The 17269-nt window shown below is 36.6% G+C and overlaps 1 protein-coding gene across 1 annotated transcript in view; it reads right to left on the bottom strand.

Annotated features, from left to right (window-relative positions):
- Positions 1-9173, bottom strand: part of LOC139140805 (polypeptide N-acetylgalactosaminyltransferase 1-like) — a 31229-nt gene extending 22056 nt beyond the window's left edge. Inside the window, exon 1 of the mRNA XM_070710222.1 lies at positions 9020-9173. The gene's annotated coding sequence lies outside the window, so the exon portion shown is untranslated. The remainder of the gene's footprint in view (positions 1-9019) is intronic.
- Between the last annotated feature and the right edge of the window lie 8096 nt (positions 9174-17269).

The following is a 17269-nucleotide window of genomic DNA, read 5'->3' as shown; positions in this document are numbered from 1 at the left end:
AGGAATATTAATGTATGATATATACTGTGGAATCGTTAATAAATTCTCATAAATTTCAACACTTTGTGATACAGAGACCATGTGAATTAGTCTGACCTTGCTATAACAATGTTTTGATTTACACATGCAGAAGACATGCTTGTTCTTACGAAGTATTTTCTGCTTAGAGAGAGCAAAAGAAAATGAATTTCATACTGTGATACTGTGTAATATAATAATGAGACAGTAGTTTTTCTTGTGCATATATATGTGAGTGTGTGTTCATATATATATATATATATATTTATATATATATATATATATATATATATATATATATATATATATATATTATATATATATATATATATATATATATACATATATTGTGTGTGTGTGTGTTTGTTTATTTATTAATTATTTATTTTCACTTATTGAAGAATTCATCAATTAAACAAGTAAATTTTGTTTCTTTATTTTTTTCGGGGGGATGGCAACGATGGGAAGTTTTTCTGTGTATTTGAATACTTGTGACCTGTGAGACATAGTTCATATGATATTATGCATGGATGGAAGATGAACAGAATTTAAATATTCTTCGTTCAAATATTACAAGTAATAAATTGAAATATGTACACAACAGTGAAAAGACATAATAAACAAAGATGACTCCTTTTTTGACTGATTCAACATGCTTACCGGAACTGTACCAACAATAATACCATAAAGTCATGGATATCATTTTAAAGTAACAGAGAAATTCGTCCACAAATCCTCAGACACTGCATGCAAATTTTTTTGTGAAAAATCCTTTCTACAAGTTCTGTACCTATTACCTTTCTAATGTTTGAGAAACACACGCTTCAAACAAAGACCGAATTCAGTCTATGATTGTGCAATGCAGAGATGACATCAATGGAAATTGCGTAACTTAGTTTAATATGCAATGTCATCGATAATTACGCAAAATTAGGAGAAAATTCATTACAGTAACGGTGACGCTTTGGAAGGAAAAGTAATAATAATTGCAGCTAAGCAGTGAAAGCTAAAAATATCACATTATGTCAAAATCATTAAAAATGATGCTTTCTGACACTGTGATAACTACACTGTTTATTGTGTAAATGCTAACAGAATTTTGTTCTTTAAAAAAATAGATTTTACTTTCACAGGACCAAAGTAAGACTTTACTTGATTGCACTGTATATTACGTCCAGGAACATGTGTAGTTAAACAAGGAAACATGTTGACAGATTGACATTATCAAGAATTATGATATGACTACAAAAGTGGGAGCTTGTCAAAACCTTAAATTGTTACAAAAAACGTGGCGGTTTTGGCTGCATGTGACATTATGTGTGCAGTGTAGGCTACTACAGGTAATGCTAGTAAGTTATTGACCAGTACAAAGTCACAGTCTCTCAAAAGATATGCATTCATTCACCCAGTGAATACACAGGTGCAAAAAATTGTCCACTATATTTTTTCACATCCGAAACTAGTACATGAGATAGAAACACGTCACAGATCATTTACAACCAGTCATGCTCCACAATTTTCATATATTCATGTCAACGTGTCAAGCAGAAAAAAAAAATATGATGGGACCATTGAGTCATTTAGTACCTGGCAATAAAACATAAACTGTAAAACAAATGTAATTTGCTTGATTAATATGTAAGTCACGCTAGCTTTATTGAATTTAGTGTCACAATTTTCAAACTATTATGCCTATGATAAGGCGTGTGATATTCAACAAGTAATTTGAACTAATGGACTATTGAATGGTCCCTGGAGATCTTGTGTTGCCCTGGAGTTTTTTTTGTTTATCTAACGATCTTATCTAAACTCTTGAGGTTCAGGGCGGAATACTTTGTGTCCAGCCTTGGCTGCCTATGCTCTCATGACTGCTTGCTCTAAATGGTGGACTCAGTGAGACAGATGTCATTGGTACCAGGGGAAAAGTTCTGCTCCTACGGCAAAAAAGTAAAATTGTATAGGGACGGTGTAGACGTGTATGAGTATGTTCAGGACAGGACTGGTCGATGGTCCTGGGACTAAAATTTAGCCAATCACAACACAGTTCAATGTTATGCATGCCACATCGTCTTGAGATGTCGATGGATAATCTTATCACATGTTGGCTGATATCTTGGTGCAAATTTTCAATCAACAGGCTTCTGTTTGAATAAATAAAACATAGAGTGTTCTAACTTCTCTCATGACTAGAAAGTAAAATACAAAATTACTTCACGGCGGTGCAAAAAAAATCCTCAACTAGTGCATGCATAGATACAGGAATACATGTACATATCCTTGTGTTTGTTTAAACACATGGTTTCTATGCACCATAGTGAATTGAAATTCCAGATTTCATATGTTTCAGAGTATTGCAATTATTTTCCTTCCCTTCACTCATATTTTCTTGCCTTTAGATATGTTTGAATGCAAAGTATTTAGCACTGCAAACACAACGTGTATACATGTATTATGAAATGTTAGTTACTGTAGACAAATGAAATCTGCTCCTGACTGAAATTCCTATGTCAACAGTGTCAAGGACACATCACACATAAGTTAAACTTTAGCACTGTGCAGTTGGGCAGGATTTTTGGAGTAGAATTAAAGAAAATGAATTTGACAAATAATAAAAAATAACAGAAATTGCATCAAATGGAGCTTGAATCGGCATTATAAATAATATATAATTCTAATGTCCGTTATTGTAAACAGACATAGCAGCATAGTGGGACATGGACTGTAGGAAAGTAATGTCATTTTGTGCTCGTGTTTTCAAAAATATTCATTCCATATTTCAGGTTTTTGTGAGGGATGTATTAAAACAACAAATCGGAGACAAAAACTGCATAGCATCAATGGGCTAAAGTACACAAAAATACATGTTGTAAATTTGCATAGAGCTATTCAAGGTGTTTCTAACATTGGGTACAGTTATGTTTTGATAAAAAAATCCCTGAGGTTGGAACATTTTTCTTTGGTATGGTACCAGTATTTTCATCAAAGGCATTATTTTTAGACACAAACAAATGTTTCTCATAAAGCTTACTGCGTATGCCAAAGCTTACATATACTAACAGAAATGCATAAATTTACCAATACACACACACACACACACACACACACACACACACACACATGTATATATATATATATATATATATATATATATATATATATATATATATATATATATATATATATACATGTATATATATATATATATATATATATAAATTTTGAAAGTAAAATTTGAAATAAAGTTTCCATGCAATGTAAGTGCACTCAAGCTAGCATAGTCTCACCCAAAAACTGACATGATCACTTATACTCTGCTGTTGAACATATTGGAGAGAGCAAATTATATAATCTTGACTTTTCTGGAAATGTCCTCTGGCAAATTTGTTTAATTCATATTCTAATAAGGGTGCACTGTATTTATGAATATTCATGTCAACGGAGAATGTGCAGAAAGGTAGAGTGGCTTGCGTCTTATGAGACAGCAGTACTCCATCGAGGTCTACATCAGTGCTTGGCTAGAAATGACTATTGCCAGGCATAGTAACTCTACAGGGTGACTGGATCTACTAAGTAGTTAACACAGAGTGGAAAATGAAACAACTTGCAGAGGCGTGCATTTACAGAGATAAAGAACACTAGATTGCAGTGTTTTCATTTAATTTTGTCCGCATGAAATCACACGCTTTCCATCAACGCAACATAATATGATCATTGTAAATGCGTTTATGGTGTAAATGAACCTTCTGACCTCGAGCGAAGAAGAAAACATATCGGAAGACAACAAATAGTCCTGGTGAACTTGTGGAACCAAATCACAGATTCAAGACTTCAATGTTTCAGAACCTTGTCATGAAATACTAGGAGCCTTCACTGGGTAGGAAATTATTTGGTGCTGTTAAAAAATACAGACCCCAATAGATGAAATCTTCAAAGCTGGCTGAATACTGGAATTAAAATTTACTTGGCCTGCTTGTCAGTACTGCCAATCAGGCTTTCAGGAATCCAAATAACAATCTTATATTTTTCATTGATCAGTTAAATAACCAGCTTTATTATTCTGATACAAAGGAGAAACTTCTAATTATGTATTTTGGGTGATGGTTTCAGAACAGCGACTGCCTTCCACAGAGTATGAAACTAAACACAGTTTCAATGAAATGACCTCCAATGACCTCTCCCGACGACAATGCCAGTGTGCTCCTTGGCACTATTAATAGCCTTGAAGCCAAGACGCCTGACGGGCGTGGTTTTTACAGCCAAAGAAAGGCAGAACACTGCATCTAATGCTTTGTTTGTAAATGACTCTACATTCTGTTCATATATAACTATGAAGAACTGTCAAACCGTCACTGTGTCAGCCATAAAAACACAAATGTTTGTAAGTACTTGCCAAATTACGGCAAGTCTGAGACTTAAAGACTATGTGTACTGTGTAATATCATATTACAGTTACATTTCACAGCAGTTTTGGAGGAGGGGAAAAACATCGTTGAAGGATACACTGGTAAAATAAAACCACATGTACAGATAATAGTACTTCATTTGTGATTTTAAAATATATGTTCTAAAAAACTTATAAACAGGGAGCATGGACCTGTCTCCAGCAAATACAGATATTTCATGGTGAAGTGCGTGCCAGGCTCAAAGCCTGAATACATAGTGTTTCCCCTTCTATTGAATTCTACTCTCAGTCAGTATAAGTTTTGTTATCGATATCACAGTTGAATGTAGCAAAACACTGAATGAAACTGTTTCTTCTATTATGCACATACAAATACACAATTTTTTTTTGTACACGAATGAAAACGAGGAAACATCAATTCAACTACATGTATGTGTTACTTGTGATAGATATTAGAGAAAGAAATTCAATAGCACAATAAAAATGAATGAAATTTCCAACCATATTGACTGTGGATACACTGTTACACGTTGGTGTGTCCTTACATACATAGCACATTCAATGCATTGGTATAGGTCTATTGTGTTAAAGTGAAATTTTTAAGATTATCAACATTTTGACAAGGAAAACAATATTTATCAATATTGTGTTAGGGTATGTAGGACATTAACCCTTTGAGTGCCAAAGTCAATTTTTGCCACCTTTAAAATATGTTTACCAAATCTTTTCCAAATTTTTGATCAAAAATTGTAGGAAATGAAAAGGTGACGTCCATTTGGTCAAAAGTTGACAAAAAATTAAAAAAAAAATTATATAAAAATTGTTAAAATTTTGCACTAAAATTTTGGCAGGAATATTTACAGCACTCAAAGCCAGATCAGAATACAAAAAGTGCATTGATATTTGTACTGACATTCCAAGATTATCAATGCATTTGTTTGATATCAAAGTGGCCAATATAAGGTGATAGACATAGAATTGAAAATAAAGCAAAATCTCTGCAATCTATACAGAAAATTGCCTGGGATACTCACAACTTGACCAACTCTACCTGAATCCATCTCCAATCTTTTTTTCCATCAACAGTTTTATTGAATGGTGAATTACCCCAAACATCAGCGCTATTCTTTCTAAGTTTCTTTTATAATGGATATATTTCAACTGTTCAATTATCAACTCAAAAGCCAAGGATCCAAACATCACCCGTTTATTTGAAAGGAAATCCCAAAATTACCAAAAATACACTAGGATTGTCTCAATATTTGTTGTGGAAGGACTGACGTGTCAGGCAACAACTGTTAATAATTGAACAATACCTAATGGAGACACACACTGAAGTTTTAAAGACAAGAAAGTTTCACGCATATTATATATATATATATATATATATATATATATATATATATTATATATATATATATATATATATATATATATATATATATATATATATATATATATATATATATGTTAATGTTAAACTCTGTAAGGCATCAGATTGTTTTGCCATAAAATTTACTTACTAGATTACAATTTCAATGGAAAAGAAAAGGCTATGACACCTGCATAATCCTCTTACAGCCCTGTCACACCTTGATGATTTAGCCAGCGTCTGTCAACGTATGAGAAGAAGTTGGTGAATACGCTTGGCGTACGTAGAATACGTTATGCGTAAGTTTTGTATAAGTTAAGAGCACGCTGAAGCACGCTGGTATACGTCGTAGTACGCCGAGGTCATCGAAAAGTTTTGTGCATACACAAAACTTTTCAAAGTATGCAAGCGTATGGCACACACAGGCCATAGGTTGTAGGTAGGTTATGCGCTCGTTGACACACGTTTACACGTTATTTGTAAGTTACTCATAAGTCAAAATGCGTCAAGATTATTGTCTAGTGTACCCAAAACATATTTTTAACATACATGTATGAGTACACTATGAATATGCTTTGTATATGCCCAAAAATGAAAAATATATCTTTAGTTCAGCAAGCCCGCGTTTTAGAGAAATTTTGATAAATCTGCAAATGCTGGCTAAATTGTCAACGTGTGACAGGGCCCTTGCAGACTAGAATATGTTTACCAGTATGGCGAACAAGCTGATATCAGATAGGGATTAACCAGTTGAACCATCACTGCATATTCATGTTGACACTTTTTCACACACATGTACTATTTTTCATTCCATCTTTTCTTATAAAATTGCACCATAATATAAAGTCTGGGCAAATGACTATGACAACTTCTGTATCCAAAAATATTGTCAATGCCTCAAATATCTTGCAGTTTTCAAGCACAACTTTTACCAACCGCTGCAAAAGAGAGTAATGTGATGGATTAAATCACTATTTAGTGCTGACGTGATTTCTAAAGCATGAATTTCATCATGGTAAACAACTTCATATCAGTTCCCTGCACATATACAAGTAGGCTCCTAGCAACTTGGAATACACCCAAGATCTGTGGTAAGAAGGTTATTGTTTTCCAAAGAGATAAATTTTGTTTCTTTGATGAAAGTGGACAATGTATGGCTTCATCAATTACCACAGCAACATTGGTGTGGCTTCAATTGTGACGCTCTGGTCAATAATGATATAAAGGGCATACCTTCTTACAACAGAACACATACTCTACAGTTGAATTTTTTGATTTAAGATATTCCTTTTTTTCACTCCACAATTATAGGTTGGTGATATCACTGTTGTAAAGCTTTTCCTGAACCCTGGCTGTTACTTTAGAGTTTATACTATTTTAAGAAGCCAGCCCTTCACCAAGAAATATTCCCTGGCATGCCATTAAAAAAAATAAACTATGCCGTCCATTAATCAAAAGTGAAATGCCTTTCAGTTCCAATAACAGCAGATTTCTGAGCTGAAGAGCAAACCTCAAAACGTACTAAACCAAGCACATTTTCCAAAGCATTTCTGGAGGGTCTATGCTCACAGGCACAATTTTTTGTATTTTTAGGGTGTACACATACTGACCATGATGCTCTATATAGTAATACATGTAGCAATTGGTATTGTGCCCTTCAAGTCACTTTGATGAACAACTGACAAAGCAGTGAACTCTTTGACCTAAGAAAACGTTAGCATTTACATGTATTAGGGCATGGATGTAAATAATTTTTTTTTTACATCCATGATTAGGGTAAGGCTGACCATAGACCCTTGAGAAACAGTCTATGGGCTGACTCAAGGACATTCCAAGAAATTATTGACTCAAAGAGTTTGGAAATCTGTAAAGAAGGCAACTGTGGTCTTCATTTGAATAGATGGATGAATGCAAATTTCAAATTATTTGACAATTTCAAAATTCGCGTTCACTCAAGATTTATCAGCTGTTTCCACATTACTTATATCTTGTGTATGATTTATTACCTATATTATACTGCTAGGATGAAAATGAGTGTGAAGATGTTAACATAGCACCTGCAGAATGCCAATGCACACTCTCTGAGTTCAACTACAAAAGATGCAACAGAAATTTTGGGTTCAAGGGGGTTGTGACGCTCATCACTGATGGTAATTTCTCTTGAAGACTAAATCAATAAAGTGAGCAACTTTGCGTAACAAAATTACCTCCCCATTTGAAAATACAATGCAGCCGCGTTTCTGTACATGATGACATGTATCTTGTGCCATATGGCTGCTATATCACCAATTAACAATTATATCATCATGGGATGTTTGTTTGTTTATTTGTTGCTTTGCCCGCCAACTTCTACTAAAGTCCCAGCTATCATGGAGCTGCTACATGCTGTATGACCTCCTAGCTCTGCATGGCAGGGTTGTGTTACCGCCGTATAACGCCGGTAACACACAGCCCTGCCATGCAGAGCTATATGACCTCCATGGTGCGTGCTACCCTTTAGCCATAGTTCGTACCAAGTTGATTTCGGTTTGGATAATTACAAACTCTATCTCTCGGACTTCGCGTACTTTCATCTTGCACGCAGCCAAGGCAAACAAGTTGTTAATCTGATCTGTTTTTACACATGCATAATCGTATTTTATCACTCTATCAGTCTATGCAAGAAGTTGGCAAACATAAACGTTTGCAAATGGCGTTCCCAAGGTGACTATGAAAGAGGCAACTCTTTCCCCTGATGTGGTGGAATTTTTCACAAGGACACGACGCTCCGTAGAAATGTTTACAACCACACCAGAGCCGTATACGTGTCCTGTCCATCAAACAAGTGACACGCAGTCCACTTCTCGTTTACGAACAACGTGGCGAGACTCCTTAGAGGCAGGAAGACATACGTTAATACCTCGACACGTCCACCCCTGCAGGATATGACCATATCGCGTTCCCCAAAATTGTACTTGACTGGATTTGGTAGCGGCGAACGACTTTTTCATTATCGTGATGTGCTTTGCATAAAACTAGGAATATTTTAAGTAGCGATACCGATACCCTGAACATCACCTCCAAAAACTGTACGAATACTTATATTTTCTGTTTACATTTGTGATCGTTTTCAAAGCAGTTCGTTGTGAGTAACTCGTGTAGGCGGAAGCACAAAAAACTCGAGCTATCATTCATATAAGAATTAACAATACGAGGTGATATTTTGAAACAATAAATATATGTCTCACCTTAGTATCGGCCATCCGTCAGAGAACACTTATGTTTTGTACAGAAACAATTTTTGACACTAATCGTGCGGAGTTCATATTGAGTCACTCATATCGGCCATGTTGGCCAGTTGTATAGTCTAAGGCCCTCTAGCTTTGAGAAAATTCTCTTTATAAAAGTGATTGCGCCATCATAGTTGAGTTACGGCGAAGCTGAAGTTAATTTCGTATTCGTATCCGTGTTCGAGTCACTGACAAAAGTTTTTATTTTAGGGACTGGTCAGTTTTTTCAGCCTGGGGGGGGGGCGGTGGATTCATGGGGGGGGGGGTTCACCCTGTTTTTGACTTTGGTGATAGGGGGGGTCACCATGTTTTTGAAATGCCCAATAGGGGGGTCAGTGTGTTTTTGAATTTTGACACAGGTTCATCATTGCCTAAAATGCTAGTGTCAGCCACAAATTTCATCATTCAGTTTTATTTTTCGGCGCGCCCTTCGGGCGCGTAACTTTAATAATCAGTCATATATTTCAGCACGCCCAACTTTAACATATCAAGCATACATACATCAGAGATATCTCTGTATGTTCAATATTTTTCAGCGTGCTCTTCAAGTTCATTACTTTAATATATCAGACATTTTTCAGCATGCCCTTCAGGTGCATGACTTTAATATACAAGGCATATATATCAGAGATATCAGGATGTTTCATATTTTTCGGCGCGCCCTTCGGGCGCCATACTTTAATAAATCAGAGATATCTTGATGTTTGCTTGGTGAAAGTGTACCATTATGAAATCTGCATTTCATATGAAAAGGATGACAAATTCCTGATACTTTTCTGTTCTCTCTATGAGAATTCAGTATGAGAAAGCAACATGCACAAATACAATATATATTTGATACAATGACTTATTTTAGAGATAGAAAAATGTTGTGAACAAAATAACAGTTAAAGAAGGCAGTTTTTGTCATTATTAGCTGTGCTTTTATGGTTTCAATGTTACCAGAAAAGGTCCTCTCAGACACTGTATACAGAAGATTTGGCTAAAAAAGCTCTCTATGGCTCCTCAGGAGATTTAATAGGATGGTTGGCAAGTCTTAACTCCCATCAAAATTTTTAATTCACTGCTTTTTCCTCTTTGATATTAATGATTGACATCCATTTCTGTACAACAGTTCAGGACATCTGGTTAAGCATAGAAAGTGTGAAATACATTCACAGCTCATTCAAAATACAGCTCATTCAAAATGTACTGTATTCAAACTTTAAGATTGACACTTTGAAATTCCTATCTTACAACTGACATGTCAACAATTTCATTAAAACATAGAATGACTATTTAAAATATAAATGTATGTAAAATGTAAAATATAATATATATATATATACATACATATACATACATATATATATATATATATATATATATATATATATATATATATATATATATATATAATATATATATATTTATGGCCACCTTTTCTTTTGCCTATGTCGCGCGCCGGGGGGGGGGGTCACCCTGTTTTCAAAATTGGAATAGGGGGGTCACCCTGTTTTCAAAATTTGGAATAGGGGGCGTCAGCCACTTTTTGACGTCGGCAAAAAATAATCCACCGCCCCCCCCCCAGGCCGAAGAAACTGACCAGTCCCTTAGTCCAGGAGATGATTTCAACTTTATGATAATCAATTTCCCACACCTCATCAGTAATATTCCTATCTCACCAGCTTATAGGGTATACATTTCCCAACTTATTCGATATGCAAGAGCATGCAGTTTGTAGAGAGACATGGCCATCTCTCACACCAGAAAGCCTTGTCTCTACATTTAAACGCTTTTTTTGGCAGGTATCGCAAGCTGGTGGATAAATACAATATCTCTCTTCGACAAATGATCTCTGATGGCATCAGTGAGATTGGGCCTTAGGGAGCCGTCATTATTTACGGCCTGGGGGGTCGGAGGAATTGCTTTCGAAACTCCAAAATTTCGAGTAACCCCCCCCCCTGCCAACCATGACGTGTTTGAGTAACCCCCCCTCTCTGCTACAGAAAATTTGAGTGACCCCCCCCTCCCCCCCAAAAAAAATTGGGAAAGTTAAATATCTATACAGTAAAATGGATTGCTGCTGCGACAGGCCCTGTACAGACCCTAATTAAACCCTGTGGTATAGGTCTTTGTCGGAAGGAGGTTCCAATTGCTGTGGCAGGGGCTGATGTACAGGTCTGTATCCAGTGCTCTGGTGACATGCAGTTATTCTGTAGGATTTTTTTCAAGAGGGGGAAGATGTGGTGCAAGAGACGTACCGCATAAGCGGTCGCGGGGGGAGGTCAGGAGGGGGGTGTTCCCCCCTCCTGCCATTGGAGCTTTTGAAAAATAGAGATTAAAATGGTGTTATTTGGTGGCACTTGGGGAGTATATTTTTCGTATAAAAAACTCAAAGGAAAATAAATCTGAGACAGTATTCCAAAACTTATATTTCAGTTCACTGAATTCAACTATATTTTTTGAAACCAAAAAAATAGCGACAGACATACATTTATTCACATTTATTATTTATTATTATTTTCCTGCAATAAAAGATGGGTTTGTTGTCAAGGCATTCAACTGGTTTTAAACTTTATAGCATCAGAATAAGCTTGCTTTACACATTTTCCCCTATCGGTAACCTATACAACGTAGAATATAAAAAGCAGACGTTTCTCATTAATGATCAGGCAAGTATATCAATCTTTAATCAGGAAATACTGAAAAATGTACTCAGTACTAGCCTCTAACATAAGGCTTGCCACGTCGAATAGCTGATCATTCTCGTCTGAAGATCACAATAACGTGAAACACATAGTGTAATGAGATTTTAGTTTCTACTTGAAACCACCTGTATTATGATTTATATATATATATATATATATATATATATATATATATATATATATATATATATATTGTGTGTGTGTGTGTGTGTGTGTGTGTGTGTATGTGTGTGTACACAAATACCGGGTATGAATATACATATCTTTACTATTATTGTTGTATTAATTCGTAACTCCACTAAATGCTTCAATACATGTCAACAAAATTGAGTAGCCCCCCCCCCTTTCTTGTTCTCCACTTTTGAGCAACCCCCCTTGTAGCTTTCGATTTTTTGAGTGACCCCCCCTCAGATTCCTCCGACCCCTAGGCCATAAATAATGACGGCTCCCTTAGTTAGTGACCACTACCTATCTGACTTACAGATTGATATATGGTGGGGTGCCACATGTGGGGCAGGATGCGCTTACTATTTTTGAAACACTTGAAATCACTTCTTCAGTTCTTGGTCTTTTGGCCAGAGGTCCATATATCTTCCTTTCACGAATTTGACTTTTGTTTGTGTACCGGTTATTTACTGTCCGTTTTGTGCTGTCTTGTATTATTGTATTACGAATCTTGACCTAGGTTTATCGTATTATTTCAGCATCGTCTCATTTCCACCCTGTCAGTATGCCGACAGACCACAGGGGAACAAGGACAGACTCGGGTAAAGCCAACATAGACGTCAAGGACGGCACGAAAAAAGTACATAGGTGTGAAGACTAATCTGAAAATTTGTCAAGTTTATAGAAACTTGGGACAGATCATCAGTTTCAGACAAAACACACTTTGTATTGTAAGGGCGAATATTAAGCATATTATTAGGCCTATAGTTACCCTCAAAGATACGGTCGTGTACACGTCTCCGCCAACCCTAAGGGACCGTCTCAGATTGTCGCAGAAGTTAAAGAAACGAAATTTCTTCGTTTAGATCAAAACCCCCTCCCCCCTCCCCCTAAACGAAACTTCAAAAGTGCGAAATGTTCATGTCTACCTGAGAGTACAATGTTGCATTTTGCTATAGCTACTAAAGAAGTATTCCCCTTGCCACATTACAACATTAAACAAACCGAGGCTTGGTCTGCAATGCCTTAATGCCAGCACTTGCAAATGCAGTAACATCCGAGTAATCGTCATACGGTTCAGGCGATTTACCCATATACGGATATCCCTCACTTGTTATAGGAAACCCGTCCAGTTCTGGCCGTTGCAGTATGCATTGACTGTTTGATTGCGTTGTCGCAGACACTTGCTTTGATTCCTTACAGCGAATTTTGGCTTCGGTTATATCAGTCTGTTTACACGGTGGTTTTTTCCTCACCAGGTAGACATATAGCTAGAGTCACTCCGGCGAGAAAGTTCGACATGGCATGGGGGTCCAGGCGTGTTCAATCATATTAAAACGCCTATGAACAGGTGCATAACAAGTGAGAATAAAGACATCTAGTGGTTAGAGCAGACGCTTATAAATAGCACATTTTTAAAAAATGATACGTTTTGTCTTTGAATAATTTGATGAATGAAAGGTTAGGATACAATGTTACTATCGGTAAATTGTGTTTGGGGAACGAACAAGATGGAAACAGTTACAAAGTTGTTGGCACGAGTGTGCACTTTTTTCTTTACACACGGAAATTTGTGATCACAAAATAAAAGTGCGAAAGTGAAGTTCACTACAACCCTTTTCAGAATTAGAGCGCGAATCCACTGCAGTGAACTGCAATAAAACTGCTCACACTAATTAGTTTCAGCTGTAGCCAGCTGGCAAAGTCGACAACATTGTATGTCCCATGCAGACAGTTTGTCTGGGAAAGTTGAAATAAAAAAGATTTGTACATGGACCAGTGCATGGTAATGTTACATTGTATCTTAATCTTGAACATAGGGTGCCAATCGTAAACTCTCATTTACAACTCGAGCCTCAGACAGAGCTAGTTTTGCCTTTGTACAAGCAGACTTTTTGGTCTTTATCAACTAGCTTTGTTAAACACCAAAGTGGCCACGGCTACAGCTGAAACTAATTAGTGTAAGCAGTTTTATTGCAGTTCACTGCAGTGGCTTCGCGCTCTAATTCTGAAAAGGGTTGTAATTGAATGAAGGTCAAACCCCCTCCCCCCCTAAACGAATGAATTTCGCGTTTTGAATTTCTGCAACAATCTGAGACGGTCCCTAAGCTAACTCGAATTAGCGAAGTCAGTCTTTCAGACCAACATTATATGACACCCAAAAAGCTTAACGGTCACTCTTTATGAAAGGACATGGTGCGATCAGGCAAACTCACATCGCCCAAGGTACTGGGAAAATGGAGCGGTGCCATTTGATAAAAAATAATAGAATGGGTATAGCCTTATGCAAACCTATTACTCTCTGTAAATTGACCTTGGCTGACGGCGGGTTCTGGGTTGATGCTTGACAAACGAGAGCAGGTTGTTCACCAGATTCATTTGAAAGTTGATCATTAAATTCACTGGAAATTAAGCAAGACTAACACCTAGTAACAAACAGAGTTGGGTTCGGAATTGTGTCTTTTGATGTTTCCTATGGGAGGCTAAGCTAGCTGAGAATGATAAATCGCAGTCAAATAAACACTTATTTAGCTCGGTCACATCGTTATAAACTTTCTAAACTAGTCCCAAATCGTTTCAACGATATATCGGATATATCCGATAATTAGTCCGATCTAAATATAGTTCAAAACTTTCGAAATTAGCTCGTTTAGATAATTAGCTCGGTCTTTATATCATAACAATTGTAAGCAAGGAAGAACCAAGAAAATAATATCCAGTCACATTCTGTGGGGGATTTGCCTTATTTCTTGAGTTCCAAACGAATTCATTGACACAATTGACTTGTTTAGTGAAAAATTTGATATTATTTTCTTGATTCAACTTCATATCGCAGTTATCATGTCATCGTTCGGGTTTTAAAATTTACTCCCCTGTTTCATGGATGTAGGCCTAACATTACATCCATTTATTTCACCAGTAATTACTTCGTGCGATTTTCAGCGATGTGATTTGAGAATCTACTTAAAATTGTCTGCGTGTCACAAATTAACTTAGTTTTATAAACTGGGCCGGGTAAGCTTTGGAGAAACATTTCTTGCACTTACATTTGCCATAAATTTACCAACGGTCTCTGTTCACGTTTGGGATGATCGTCAGCATCCCAGCGAAATTTGCTGTATGTTCTTTGTCGGGTCGGACAGGCAGATCTGAGGTGTTGGCGCCACGGGAACTTTTGGCATTTTGTCTGTATCAGATTTGGCGAGTTTAGACGCTCCTTCCAGAGATTCCACGTTAAATTTAGCAATTGTTCTTGTTCTTTTTTTAGTTAATCGTGTAGATTTTGTTTTTGGTAACGTCAGTTAATTTGATAATTGTGTTGATCATAGATGTTTCATTCTTCAATAGTACACCTGTAAACGATAAGACAGATGACATCATCATCGAGGAAACATGAACATATAAAACCCTTGATAACTATAACCATCGCGAACCTGGCACTTACAGTACATAAAACAAAATCCTTTTATTTTTGCCGACAAAAGAGAATCGTTTCTTTCTTCCCAGGAGGATTTTACCAAGCTAATTTAGAAAGTAGATAATTACATCGTGCTAAATATCGGATAAATCTGATATAGCCGAGGAAAAATTGTCGCCGGGAGGGGGATCGTTCTTAACAAGCCAATTTAGAAAGCTGAGAAAGATATTTAGATGTTGTACATATCGATTAGGCCTAAGTAATTAAATTCTTTGTTTTGCGTCCCCACCCGCTTAGTTTTTTAAGGTTTTCATGAAAAACACACACAGTGTATTTGAATAGGAAATTTTAGGACATGACCGCTTAGCTTTTCTGAAGTAAAATATTGTTACAATCTTTTATTTGTTGCAATCAAATTACATTTAGTTCATTTTCTTGCGTGTGTTTTTCAGCCGCTTAGATGCGTACCTTTTCCCATTTAGATTGGGCGCAAATCAAAGAATTTAATTACTTTGGCCAATTGATATAGCCGTGAAAAATTGTCAGGGAACGTTCTAAAGGAACTATATTATTAGAAAGTTTAGAAGATTGGATTTAGATTTCGGCTATTGTAGTTTGGCTTTATAAAGCTTCATAAAGCTCTAGCTAAACTCTGTAACAACGATACATAATACCGCACAGTAGTGGACTAAGTACTCGGCGGTAGCCTAACATTGTGGTCCGTCTGCGCTAGGAGTCACCCGAAACGTCAGCCTCGTGGTAGCGAGGATGTCTGCGACATCTTAATGCATAATGAAAGTGCCGAAAATCACATCTAATGTCCGTAAAAGAGATCTAAGCTTCAGACTTAAAATATTCTTTGACATTTTGTACTTTATAAAAGCCGAAAGATTACAATACTACTTGACCTAAAGTCCCAATCTCCCCGTCACGTCAAGACACCGAAGTTTCGGAGACCAAATATTACCGTTTTATTGTTTCACTAAATTCTCATCCTTGGCCTTTATCCACGGCGAACAATACATCGATATGTTAAATATTATGAACAATTATATATAAATATTTCTGTAACCATAGACCCTGAAGAGGCGTACACTATATGCTGTAACCATGGTCTCTCCACACAGAGAGTGTACTGTAGGCCTAACAGGAGCTTGAAGAGAGTGAATGCCTATTATAGCTATGCCCTCATATCACCCAGCCCTATGTTGTATTTCAATGAAAACAGTCTACCAATAGACTGAAAGATCCGTCGCCCTCGAGCGACGGATCTTTCAGTCTATCTATCGCCCTGACAGAACAACTCGCTAACAGTTCACAAAGATAAAAGACGTGCCTTTTACCTTATCATCTGCTAACCAGTGAGGTAGTGAGGGGGTGGCTAAAATATATAGGCACACACTGAGATGCACACACGCACTGATACTCCCTCAGTCCCTGTGCTCGCACCAATAAAAGACGCGTACTCCAGCTGTCGCATGCGAACTGCCAAGAAACAATTGTTTCTTGAAACCAGGTATGGAAAAATCATGCAAAATAATTTTCTGCCATGTGAAAGCACTAAGGAGGCTTCCGCAACCAGATAACAGTAACAATAACAAAAGCATAATTATCCGTTCATTCTACGATACACTTGAAATACACGTCCGAGGACTAAATGGTGGTGTCCTGTTACAACATGAAGCTTAAAAAAGAGATAGCTATAGGGTCATGTGACAATCACAGAATCAACGGTAGTGAAATATACCTTACAGGTGTTTTAGAATTTACATAAGTGTAATTAACTATGGTACTATACAACAAGAACTATGTTGGTAGTTACATAGTATCGCAATATATAAACTCGCAATATTTCCTTGGATACTGCATGAAAAACATCAAAAAGATCTCAGAGTTTCGATATCTTCACGCAAATGTAGATTTCAAAAAGAAGAA

The sequence above is a fragment of the Ptychodera flava genome, chromosome 9 (genome assembly GCF_041260155.1).
Source record: "Ptychodera flava strain L36383 chromosome 9, AS_Pfla_20210202, whole genome shotgun sequence".
In the NCBI taxonomy this organism is placed as follows: Eukaryota; Metazoa; Hemichordata; class Enteropneusta; family Ptychoderidae; genus Ptychodera; species Ptychodera flava.
This window is presented reverse-complemented; position numbering and strand designations above follow the sequence as displayed.